This window comes from Lycium barbarum, chromosome 5 (assembly GCF_019175385.1).
Source record: "Lycium barbarum isolate Lr01 chromosome 5, ASM1917538v2, whole genome shotgun sequence".
Taxonomy (NCBI): domain Eukaryota; kingdom Viridiplantae; phylum Streptophyta; class Magnoliopsida; order Solanales; family Solanaceae; genus Lycium; species Lycium barbarum.
The window spans coordinates 12,036,299-12,048,255 of NC_083341.1; the positions used below are offsets into that span (position 1 = coordinate 12,036,299).

The 11,957-nt window shown below is 37.4% G+C and overlaps 1 long non-coding RNA gene across 1 annotated transcript; it reads left to right on the forward strand.

Annotated features, from left to right (window-relative positions):
* The first annotated feature begins 1,659 nt into the window (after positions 1–1,659).
* LOC132642292 (uncharacterized) lies at positions 1,660–4,858 on the forward strand. The gene is made up of 2 exons (XR_009583090.1): positions 1,660–2,193; positions 4,540–4,858. It is a non-coding gene; the product is annotated as an uncharacterized LOC132642292 (long non-coding RNA).
* The last annotated feature ends 7,099 nt before the right edge of the window (positions 4,859–11,957 follow it).

Here is an 11,957-nt window from a genome sequence, read left to right on the forward strand (position 1 = left end):
GGTGTAACCCGCAATAATATTCTCGTGGATCTGAATATTTCACGTTGCAAAAATTATCATTACGCTCTATAAGAAGGTGGGGTTTTAAATTGTCTATCTTGAATTCATTGTTATGAAGAAAACTCGATGCATCGGAATAGCAACTATGATTTGAGCTATCATCACCACTGTTATTCGAATCATGTGGAAGGAATACCGACCAATCTACATTTCTACTACTCGACATTGAATATGTTGTATTTTAATAACAAATGAAAGGCTACTTATACAGTTGCAAAACCCCAAGTACCCTTGGGGTCCTCCTTATGGCCCTACCTACTTACTTTATTATAAAAAATATTAATAGGATCATGGGGATTCATCTTCATCGGACATCTCATAGTCCGAATCCCACTTGGATCTGAATTTGACGCAACCTTGTTGACCATATCCTACCTTGAGACAACGTATTTTCATCTGATTGTTCTCTTCGTGAAAATGGTTAAGAGCAAAATTGAACTCGCGAAAACGTATTTTCATCCGAGTCCCCTCAAGTTTTGTTTTAGCATTTCAACCTCCCTAACATGCCAATTCCACTCATCTCTCATTGTATTATTGTATTCTTGATTGTATCTGTTGGTCGGGTTATTTGAGTAATAAAAATCACACTCATCTAGTTTCCATGTCCTACCCATTGGTTCAAATATGTTTACTGGGGTAAAACATGTAATAGAAGGTGTTAACACCCAATTTTGTCTCGCCTTTCTTCCAAAATATCTATTGACGCTTCTAATATTTGGACAACTTAAGAATAACTATTTATATTACAATTTAGCTTTTGTTAATATCGTCGTTTTTCATAATCCAACTATTGTCATTGGCTATTATCATTTCATTACCGTTATTATTATTATTATTATTATTATTATTATTATTATTATTATTATTATTATTATTATTATTACCATTACTACTACTATTACTATTATTATTGCTATTATTATTATTTTCATTTTATTGCCATCACTCAATATTATAGTCGTCATGATCATTTTAACATTTCTATTTATCGTCTTACGCAAAAAAAAAAAAAACGCATCACATTTATTTTACTACCTACTTTTGGACTTTGTAAATGTTATCGCGCAACTATATCTTGTAATAAATAGATATTTTATATTTTAGCATGCGTTAATTTATAATTAACTAAAGAGGATCTTTCATCTTAATTTAGGAGCCCAAATAAATATAAGGGAAGAAAGCATACTAAATGGACTTCATACTAGCCGAATTCATATAAAATCTGATCCTAATTTGGTCAATAATAGCCCAAAGAAGAGCCCATTTCCATACCCTCCTCTCCACATGGACGCCACGCAAGCGCCCCATCAGCGCCACGTAAAGCGCCAAACGGTCACAAATAGGGCTGGAACACGCCCTCCCCACATGCTCCATACGCTGCTCACACACCTCCCAAGACCAACACACGCCCTTCAACGTGGCTCTCTCTGGTTGGCTGGTGAATTCAAGCCTTAAACCCTAGGTTCCTAATTTATATTGAACGGACTATTTTACCCTCACTTAACCCAAGCAAAATACCCGTAACACCCTACACCAACAAGACCTAAAACCTACACAATCACACTTATCGCCGCACCCTACTCTGGGGATTCCATTTTTCAGCTCCTCAAGAAGCACAGCTGCAATATTGTTTTCGTGAATCATCATCCTCCAAAGTCCAAACGTACCAGCTCCCTCTGCCCCCCAAAAAAAAAACCCAGCAGTTTCATCACCTTTAAACTCCCACGAGAACCAGTTAAAAACAGCCATGTGAATGTCACTTTCACTGTTCCCTTTCTTCATTTTCGTTCACCATGTAAACCACCCAAAAACAACACCGTAGGAACCATGAAGCTCATTAATAGACCACCGTAGGCTCATTCTCAAAGCTTCAGTTGTTGTCGAGTTCGTAACGGTCCAGTCGTGTATCATCGAGTTAGCTCCATAAGAGTTTTCAGAGCCGCCGCCCATACCCTTGAAGCGTCACTATTTTTCTTTCTTGTAAAACTTAATTTTCCGGCTTCATTTGTCCCTGTTAAGTTTCAACTATCATAAAAGCTTCGTACTTTGATTCATTAGATAAGTTCGGATACTGTCCCGGAGTAAGGGGTAGATCTGAAAGACCCCTACCTCTGTTCGCTGCACCCGCAAAAGGTCAGCCACCTTTCTTCCTCTTGTTTTGATTTCAAAAATCTTGTTGAATCTGCATTTTTATTCTCATTCTTTCCATATTTTATTTCCTAATCCTGTTTCCGTCCTTAATTTATTGTCAGTTTGGGTTCAGTTGCTGTTTTAGTAATTCTCTCTTTTTCAATTCAGTTTTCTTGTAGGTTATATACTACTTTATTTTCTTTTCAGTTTTATTGACGAAATGGATTAAATGACCTGTGTGTTCAATGCTTGAGGATGAACTAGTCGTTAACATTTATTGTTGTTTCTTTCTTCTCTGGATATCAATAAGTATGATCATGAGGTGGACAATTCAACATTCTTTTTTTTTACCTGTTGCTTTGAGTCTAGTCCAACACATTAGTACCATGTGTTTGTGTAAAATCCTTATCCCTATTTCTATTTTTTTGTTGTTGGTTACTGTTAAGATGAGTTCCCATGTAGTATAAAATGTATTGTTTGCAGTTTTTGTTGCTTTCCTTTGCTTAATATGATTCTGTGAATATGAATGCATATGTTAAGTACAATGCACATTTGTTGAAGTTGATTTCCTTTTCCGAATTTGAAATGTTTGGCTGAAACTTGATTTTAGAGTTTAGCTTTATCTTTTGAATTCTATCCGAAATGATAGTTGATAAGCATGAGTAGTTCCTTGGTTTAGATTAGTTTGTTGATTGGATTGTCTTACTAATTTCATTACTCTCTTCTTTTACATGTACACATCGGAGCGAATGGAGTCTTAATTCGGGACTCACTCACCGAAAAAAGTCTCAAAATGAGATTCGGCATCATTACTATACCCGAGCATGGAGTCAATGCATTCCACATTTATTGAACCATATCGGACAAGCGAAGCTCGCTTGGGGCGATCTTTCTTTTAATTTGGCATTCATTCTGTCCGGCTCCTTTTGATTTTTTCGTGTTTTATGTGATTTGCGTTAGGACCTATGTTTAACGTAGGATTTGATGAAGTTCTTTACTGATTTCAGGATTCTTATTCTAGACTAATAATTTAACCATTTGTTTTGCCACGAAAGGACATAGTTAGCGAACCTAAAAATCTTTTAAAGTAGTTTTGCCTACTCACCATTAGCATATAAATTTATTATCCTAACAGTTTACTTAACTCACTTATTTTCGGAGCAACATGAAAAGTCAGTCTTTAAATAACGTTTTTTTGAAAGTCCTCGTAGCCAAGTCCACCTTATTCTGTTTAGCTTGATTTTTTATTTTTTTTAACGAATCCAAAAGTCTTGAACTAGACAAAATTTTTGCAAAAACCCACTTTTCAACCAAGAAGAATATTTACACCTTTTATTATTTAGTTATTTTCCTGGGTCACATTTTGTATAATTAAAAACCATTTGACTATGAGTTATTTTTTCAACATTTGGAAATATTTTAGCTCTTATTTAATAAACCTAAGTTTGGCCGGTTAACCGTATTTTAACGGATCTTAAAGGATGCCTTACCCCTTCCCTTTAGGATAACTAAGAACCCTTACCTGGAATCACATCAATTAAGCAAACCATTAACGGAGGTTTAGCTTAGCTTTACCTTAGTAATACTTAGGTTTCCTAATTCACCATTAAATAATTAGGTGGTGACTCCTTAAAATTAAATAATTAGGAATAACCAATATGTTGTACTCCTCTCCGACCCGGTTAAAATGGGGTATAACAGCTTGGCGACTCCGCTGGGTACATTAGGTTCTTAACCATAGCAAACTTAGGTTAATTAAGTTATTTGTTCTTCTTATGTGATTTTCTTTCCAAAAATGTTATGTGATATTTTGTTTGCTTAACTATTCCTTTTATGTGAATTTGTTGTAATAATATGTTAGTGCTTTCTTTAATTGGAATTCCGTTCATACTTCCTCCACTCCTGGAAAATTCACACAAATTCACACACTTAAAGCGGTTTCGCGGTTCGCGGTCGTGCACTATTAAATCACCCTCTAGTTGGATCGATCTTGTGGATTTAGTCGATCGGCGGTGCAGTCGACAGCCACAGACTTTCCACTCCTAAGTTGTCCACTTGGGAGAGCCTTGTGTCATAGGAAACCAACTCTTAGTCAGCCTAGGATAGAGCTAAAACAACACCTTTTCCCTAGGGGCATGCATATTAAACTTATGAGGCTTAATATACTTGGTATATTAAGTTCATTAGTCAACCTTACCCAACTGTCCAAGTGGGTTCACGACCCCAAGCGACGCTTATCATATTATGTGTGCATTATTTGAAGGTTGATTGTGCCAACAATATGGACCATTGTTCTAAATTAATTAAACTTTGGGAGGGGGGATTTGTCTAACTCTTTTTGTGATGCAGACTAATCATGATGATCCCAAGATTTCGTGGACTGAAGACTTGCCTTAGCGCGCCTTATACGGATGAAGAAGTTTGGACGCGACGAAGAAGTGCATTTAGCTTACGTAGATTAGGAAATATTTCATTTGGCATGTAATAAAGCTTAAAGATATTTTGTACATCATTTTGGGAATAGAATTGTTTAATTAATGAAAGAGCAATGAGATGACATATAATGGCACATTCGTCTTTCAAATATACGTTAGGCCTACCTCTGGCATAAAGAGGTCCCTGTATATTAGGACGTGTGAATGCTTGTATTATGAACCTTGTTTGCTTACTCGTATTATGAACCTGAATTTATTTTCAATATGCTTGAATTTATTTCCAATATGCTCTTGGATTCACTTGCTATCTGCTTTACTTGATATTTACTAACATCATCTTTGTTTCAGATGAAAAATTGATATTTGCTTATCTCTTTATTTTGACATACAATTGCATATTGTTCATTAATTATTTTTTATGCATCATCTTCACAATTTTTGAAAATGATAATAATCAAATTATTCCGCGCTTAGCGTACTTTAGCGATCCTAGAGCACCTTTAAGATTGTTCACATTCCTAGTGCCTATCCTCCATTTTCCGAGCATGATCTCTTGTTTTTATAAAGTATGACATTTTTCGGAATTCTTAGTTGATAAAATTTATTACTTTTGCGTCCATGAACTAGTCTCGAAATTTTTTCTTTTGCCAACGCTTGAGTTAATTCTTATTCTTATCGTTCCAAGTCTTTTAATGGGAATAGCCTCTTCTAATTTTTTTTATCAAATTTTTTTTCTTCTAAAAAGTGTCAAATAATTGGTGTCGCGTCAAGTTTGAATTCTAGAGCTTTTACCTTCTCAATTTCTTCCAAGTCCTTCCTTTACGGGTATGATCTTCTGTCTCAAACGACGGAACATTTGGCCCGTTAGCTCCATGCCTCGTAGAATCCATTTTGCACTCGGTCTATGTCATGGAACTTTTACTTTCAAACTCTGTCATTTTCACCATTTATCGCTTCTTAAATTGGTAGATGTCCAAATTTATTTGTGCAATTTATCAAATGGCACTTCTCGATATTTGTTCGATTTTGCCATCATGTTGTTCAGAAATGACTTTCCAAGTACCTTACTTCTTTGAAGTCTTCACCCGTTTAATTGCGTCATTCTTATTTTGGGTCGCCGAGATTTATCTTCACGCACCCATTAATTTCAAGGTTTGGCATGCAAGTCGAGGGACAATCTCATAGGTTTTTCATCCTTGGCATTTTGTAACCCGCCAATGCTTCGCAACTCTCGGGTATATTAAATTCAACTGTCGTGCGCTCGATCAATCATGATTTTTATCTTAATCCCGAGTTTGTCTATCATATCCATACAAGCGTCAAAATATGTCTAAAGCCATAACCAGTCTTTGGCCTCTTTTAAAATAACCTTTATAAGAGTCGATCCATCGGTTTCGTCTTAGGAAAAATCTTGAATGCTCCACTCTTATCCTTTACCACTTTTCTCACGTTAATCATACCTACCTTACGCTTACCAAATATTTCATTTGCCTTCAAAAAGGTTGACTTAAATTGAACACTGAAGGCAACACGAGTTTGTTTTGAGATCGATGGCTCGCCCTCAGTTTGTTTTGAATCAACCTCCGACCTGCATGCCAATACCAAGTTACAATTAAGCAGTTTATCTGCAAGTTGCCAGTCAAGTTCCTCTGCAAAGCCAAGCAATTAAGGGACTAAGGTTTATTGCGCCAAATTTATCCTTCCCCGCATCTACTGCAAACACTCATGATACAGGCGGACAGATCACCAAGAATGGTTACATTAAGAAAGAACGCTAGGTTTGGAGTAAGATAGATTTAGCATTTTTTGGAGAGATTTATGTACTTTTGTCAGCTTAAATAACCAATCTTTCTCATGTTTTTTTTAATTATTAAAAAGTCCCTTGTTATGCAAGGAGAACTGCGCTTGACCTGATTCCTCGGTGGATACGTAGACAGCCCACATAGGGACTCGGTCATATTAGGGTAGAATTTTTAATTCCCATTTGCATGTAACCGGAACTACGTTTGACCTGACTTCCTGCCGGATACAGGATATGTAGGCGTCCTATATAAGGCTTGGTCTTTATTATAAAATTTTAATATTCCCCAAACAAGGGAGCATGAAATTGGGGCAAATTTTGGCATGCAATCAAGAAATCTTCCTCAGAAACGTCCTAAACACTGGGACAAAATTTTGGAATACACGGGAGTTAGCAAAGGATAAAATTCAAGTTAGAGCCAAGCTTTAATATTCGAATAAGTCAGCCTTTTTTTTTTCAAACTTCATATTCTACTCCAATGTAGTTTGCTTTCCTTTCGTTAATTCTTGAGCGTTAGAGTCTGCTAGTTTATAAGTCGTTCCCCTCCACTCGTGCTACGACTTAGGTCATCTATTCTTGCTTAACTAGATCACAAACTAATCTAATTTATCACATATTATATTATTTTGTGCATTTGCTTCATATGCATATTCTCATGCGCTAACACTTTAATTTGCGTTTGTTTAGTTTTATTGTATTCTTTAGAGGTTGCCTAGCATTGAACACTGTTTTGGCTGTGAATCTGCATTAAGGAAAGGACTAAAATGGCAAAGAGATTTGAATCATTCAACACTGGCATGGGATTGGTACGAGAACAAAATGATGATAGCCAAAAGAATGTGGTTCGAAGAAGCATTTTGATCAATTTAGAAAATACTTTCAGCCTTCTTCCTAACACAACTTCAGCTTCCAGCTCAACCCAAAACATTTCCTTTACTATTTCTCCTCACCTAGCTCCTACTTATAAAATTTCTCCACAAATTCCGCCAAGATACTTTATTAAACCAAAAGCTTTGCAAGTCACATTGACGCCCAATATCCAACCGCCTGCACTCACATCACCCTTCACAAAAAGCTAACAAAATCAGCTAGCAGTATGCCCATACAAGAGATCGAGAAATGAAACGAATGCAATCAATTGGGATGACTCGGATAGAGAGCTTCACAATTTAAGGAGAATTGCCGAAGAAGAGATGCGTGCAAGAAATATCCAGAGTTTAAGATATGAAAGCTTGTGCATGTTTCCAAATGTTGAGTTTCTGCCAGGATTAAAAGTGCCGAAATTCAACATCTTCAATGGGAGAGGAAATCCTATCACACACTTGAAGGACTATTGTAGCAGATGAATAGGAATTGGACAAAATGAAGCCATACGAATGAAATTGTTCATTCAGATCCTATCAGGGTTAGCATTAGATTGGTACACAGAACAAGACTTTCGCAAATGGTACACATGGGAGGACATGGCCCGCGACTTTGTAGAACAATTCAAGTTTAACATCGGGGTTAGTCCAAATATTTATGATATGCGCGAGATGGAAAGAATGTCGTATGAGCCTTTTCAGGAATATGCCATCTGATGGAGACTGGAAGCTTCAAAAATACGCCCTCCATTGCCCGAGAATGAGTTGATTTTAACTTTCATCCAAATGCAAAAGGGTATATATTATGAAAAGTTGTTATGTGCACAGTTACATGACTTTTCTGATCTAATTCGAGCTGGAAAGCAAGTAGAAGCGGGCATTCGAGCAGGAAGAATTGTTGACACTTCATCAGTACAAGAAACTTTTCAAGATGAGACATTCGACAACTTGCAAGGCAAAAACAGAGAAACCGACTCAGCTGTCAGGTCTACATAGCAGCCGCAATCACGACAGAACCATCAAGTTTTGCGTGATCATATATCTCTTCACCAACGAGGCTTTCAATATCAACCCGATCAAGCACAGTCTAGCTTACGACAGTCAGAGCACGTAAAATTCCGCACATTTACTCCTCTTGAAGAGTCATTAACCAGCATATTTGAATGAAAGACAAGGGACTTGTCACGCCCCGAACCATGGCCTGGACGTAACACGGCACTCGGTGCCTGACTGCGTGTGACCGAGCGAACCACATGGCTTGCTGAATCATCATGATACATACATGAGCGGAAATATAACGTGAATGCATGATGAGCCTTTATAAAACGTAGTAAGTCATAATACTTAATAAAAACACTTGTTTAAACATGAGTGCGGAAATAACATGAATGAGCCAAAAATGGCTATACGACTCCGAATGTCTGACATAACATAACTGACTTGTCTAGTCTATGAAACCTCTATCATGAGTCTGACTGGAAAACATACTTACTGGGACAAGGCCCCCAGCGTACCTTCAGATGCATAACTAAGCATAAAACAAAAGTTGACTAAACCCCGAATGAGATGGGGCTCACCAATAAGCTGATACGAATGCTGTCTTACTGAGCAGATGTGTCGTCCTGTATATCAGTACCTGCATTGTGAAATGCAGGCCCCCGGGCAATAAAAAGGGGACGTCAGCACATTGAATGTACTGGTATGTAAAACAACTGAAAGAAATAACATGGGACATGGAATAACATGATAAGAACTGAAACTGAAAACCTGGACATGAACATGAGTGCATACATATATATATAAAACATGGTAAAAATATCATAAGTAGGGAGAGCAATAACTTATAACCGATCCATGGTCTGGTGCTTGCGTCCCGCCAACAGAACACTCAGTCCTTGCCAGGGAACATGAGATTTAATAAAATATGAAAGGATCCAGTCATTATGAGAGATCGTCCGGGACATGGGTGGAGCGATCCTCATCCTACGGTGGCTACGTAGTTTCAGGCTATCTGAAGCCCTCCTCGGTAATTAATGCAACTCCCAAAAACATGAACATGAAAATAGTGGCACTTGCTGCCCATGGTATATCATGAATCGTAACTTGCTTGTACATGGTATTCATGATCATAACTTGCTTGTACATGGTTTTCATGAATCATAACTTACTTGTACATGATTTTCATAAATCATAACTTGCTTGTACATGGTTTTCATAAATCATAACTTGTAAATATAGTTTCATAAGATAACTTGTCATAGTCTTGCAAAACATGTTTTTGATGCATGAGTAATAACAATAGTTCATAATCATATATATATATACTTGACTTGAAAACATGCTTGTAACTTGCTGGATGAAATCATAAAGTTTCATATAAACATAATGAGAACACATGAGGAAGAATTCATGATTCATGGATTTAACTAGGATTCCTAATATCCGTAATGGAAGATTAGGAATACAATAACGAACATAGATACAAAATTCATGTACATACATACATAATTACGGGCTACCAATATGTTGGGTTTAATGCCCTAGGATTTGAACTTCATATATTTTACGAAACGAATCATGGGGAAGAACGTAGAGATTCCCACATGTGGATGGAAGTTCTACATACCTTGACTTCCTGCTTTTGAGTGTATCACAATGTCCTTCAATCCCTTCAACTTTAATCTATAGCAATACAGGTCATAGGGACTCTATATTAGCGACAATATCCATGTTTTGTTCATTTAAGCATTTTATCAAACACTTGGTGGGCATGAAGCTCCACAACCTTCATTAATGGTGTTTTCTTCCCCCAATCCCCATTCTATTACTTTTAGCTGATTCTACAATCTCAATTAGATGTAATTGACATCATTATTCATCACCCATATGAATACAACAATCCCATGTCAACAATCCAAAAACTCTAGCATTGTTCATATAATCCTCTTTATCAAACCCATTTACTATTCTCCCAAGAACTCATCAATTCACAACTATAAATGTTCAGAGAGTAGAAACATTACCTTTTCGAAGTCCAATCCTCTTGAGTTCGGGTTCTAGGGTTTTCACCTCCAACTATAATGTTCCAATCATAACTCTATAGATTAGAAGGGTTTACTCAAGTTAGAACGGGATTAGGGACTTGGATTCAATCTAGAATCATGATAGAAACTTACCTTGGAAGATCTTGAGATTTGGGACTTGTTCTCTATGAGTTTAGAGAGTATTTTCGTGAATGGGGAGGCTGGGGAAATAACCCCAAGTCCTAAATATAGCTTAAAACGCGTAAACCCGACTTTTGACCCGAAAACGTACTTAACGGACCAAACGACGGTTCAAACGACGGTTCAAACGACGAACCGTCGATCAGATCGACGGAGCGTCGATCTGCTCCGTCGAATTGGTCAAATTTCCAGTGAACAATGCACAATCGACGGTTCAAAGGACGAACCGTCGATCAGATCGACGAAACGTCGATCTTCCCGTCGAAGTCACCCATTTTCCAGCGAAGACAGGCTTCAGTAAAATGGGCATAACTCTTTGCAAAGATGTCCGTTTGACCTCCATAATATACCGTTGGAAAGCTATTTGAAAGGGCTACAACTTTAATCAAGGATGTTTTCCCAAATTCCAAATTAATAATGGGGTTATGGTCGTTGGAAGTAATACCATCTATAAACTCACTTGCAAACATGCCCCATAGAGTGGCTTCCAACTTTTCTGAGCGAAATGCGGCAAAAGAAAAGGAAGGAAAATCCATGGACCGACCCCATCATCTCCACCCCGTAGGAACTACGAGATCACCCCAAGGACGCCTTGACATAATTGGTTTTCAAAACACTTCCTATAACCATCATATTGGTTCCATTATATTATCATCTTATGAGTCAAACTTTTCGTCCGAAGTTACGAGGTGTTATAGGACTCCTGAAGCCAAAAAGATGATGGATCCCTAAAATCCTACCGCCAGATTTTGATTGGTCCAAGAGTTGTGCTTACCACTCTAATATTCCAGGTCATGACACAGAAAATTGCCCAACACTTAAGCATAAGATCCAGAACATGATTGAAAAGGATAAGATAAGCGTGCAACAAAATAAATTGTGCGACAATGATGGCCCTCCAGTTGCAAATGCAATTATTGTTACCGGTGATCCATCAAAATTGGCACCGAGACATTTGAAAAGGAAGCGTGGAACTAAGTAGGATGATTGAAAGGATCTACTGTCACTAGCATTCTCCACCCACTCGCCTTATGATTGGCTTTCTTTCTTGTAATTTTGCTAAAGCTTTGTATGAACTACGTTCGATCTGATTCCTGTTAATAGCGGGATATGTAGGCGCCCATGTTGGGTTCGGTCTTAATATAATGAAAATTCTATTGCCCCCATAAACAAAATTGGGGCAGAGTTGCAAATGGCCTATCAGTATTCGACAAAAGTAGAGATCGAAATCACTAGCAATATATTAGCATCGCCAGACTGCTATAATGCCATCACCATGAGAAATGCAGATTCAACACCAAAGCTTTAATGTTTAATGCAAGGCAACCACGTTCTTTATACTAACAAATTTTCTTTGAGTAGCGCAGGGGCATATTCTTGAATGATATTGCACGCTATCTTGAAGCTCTTCATCAAGTTAGAAGTTGCAAGATTTAAACGAAGC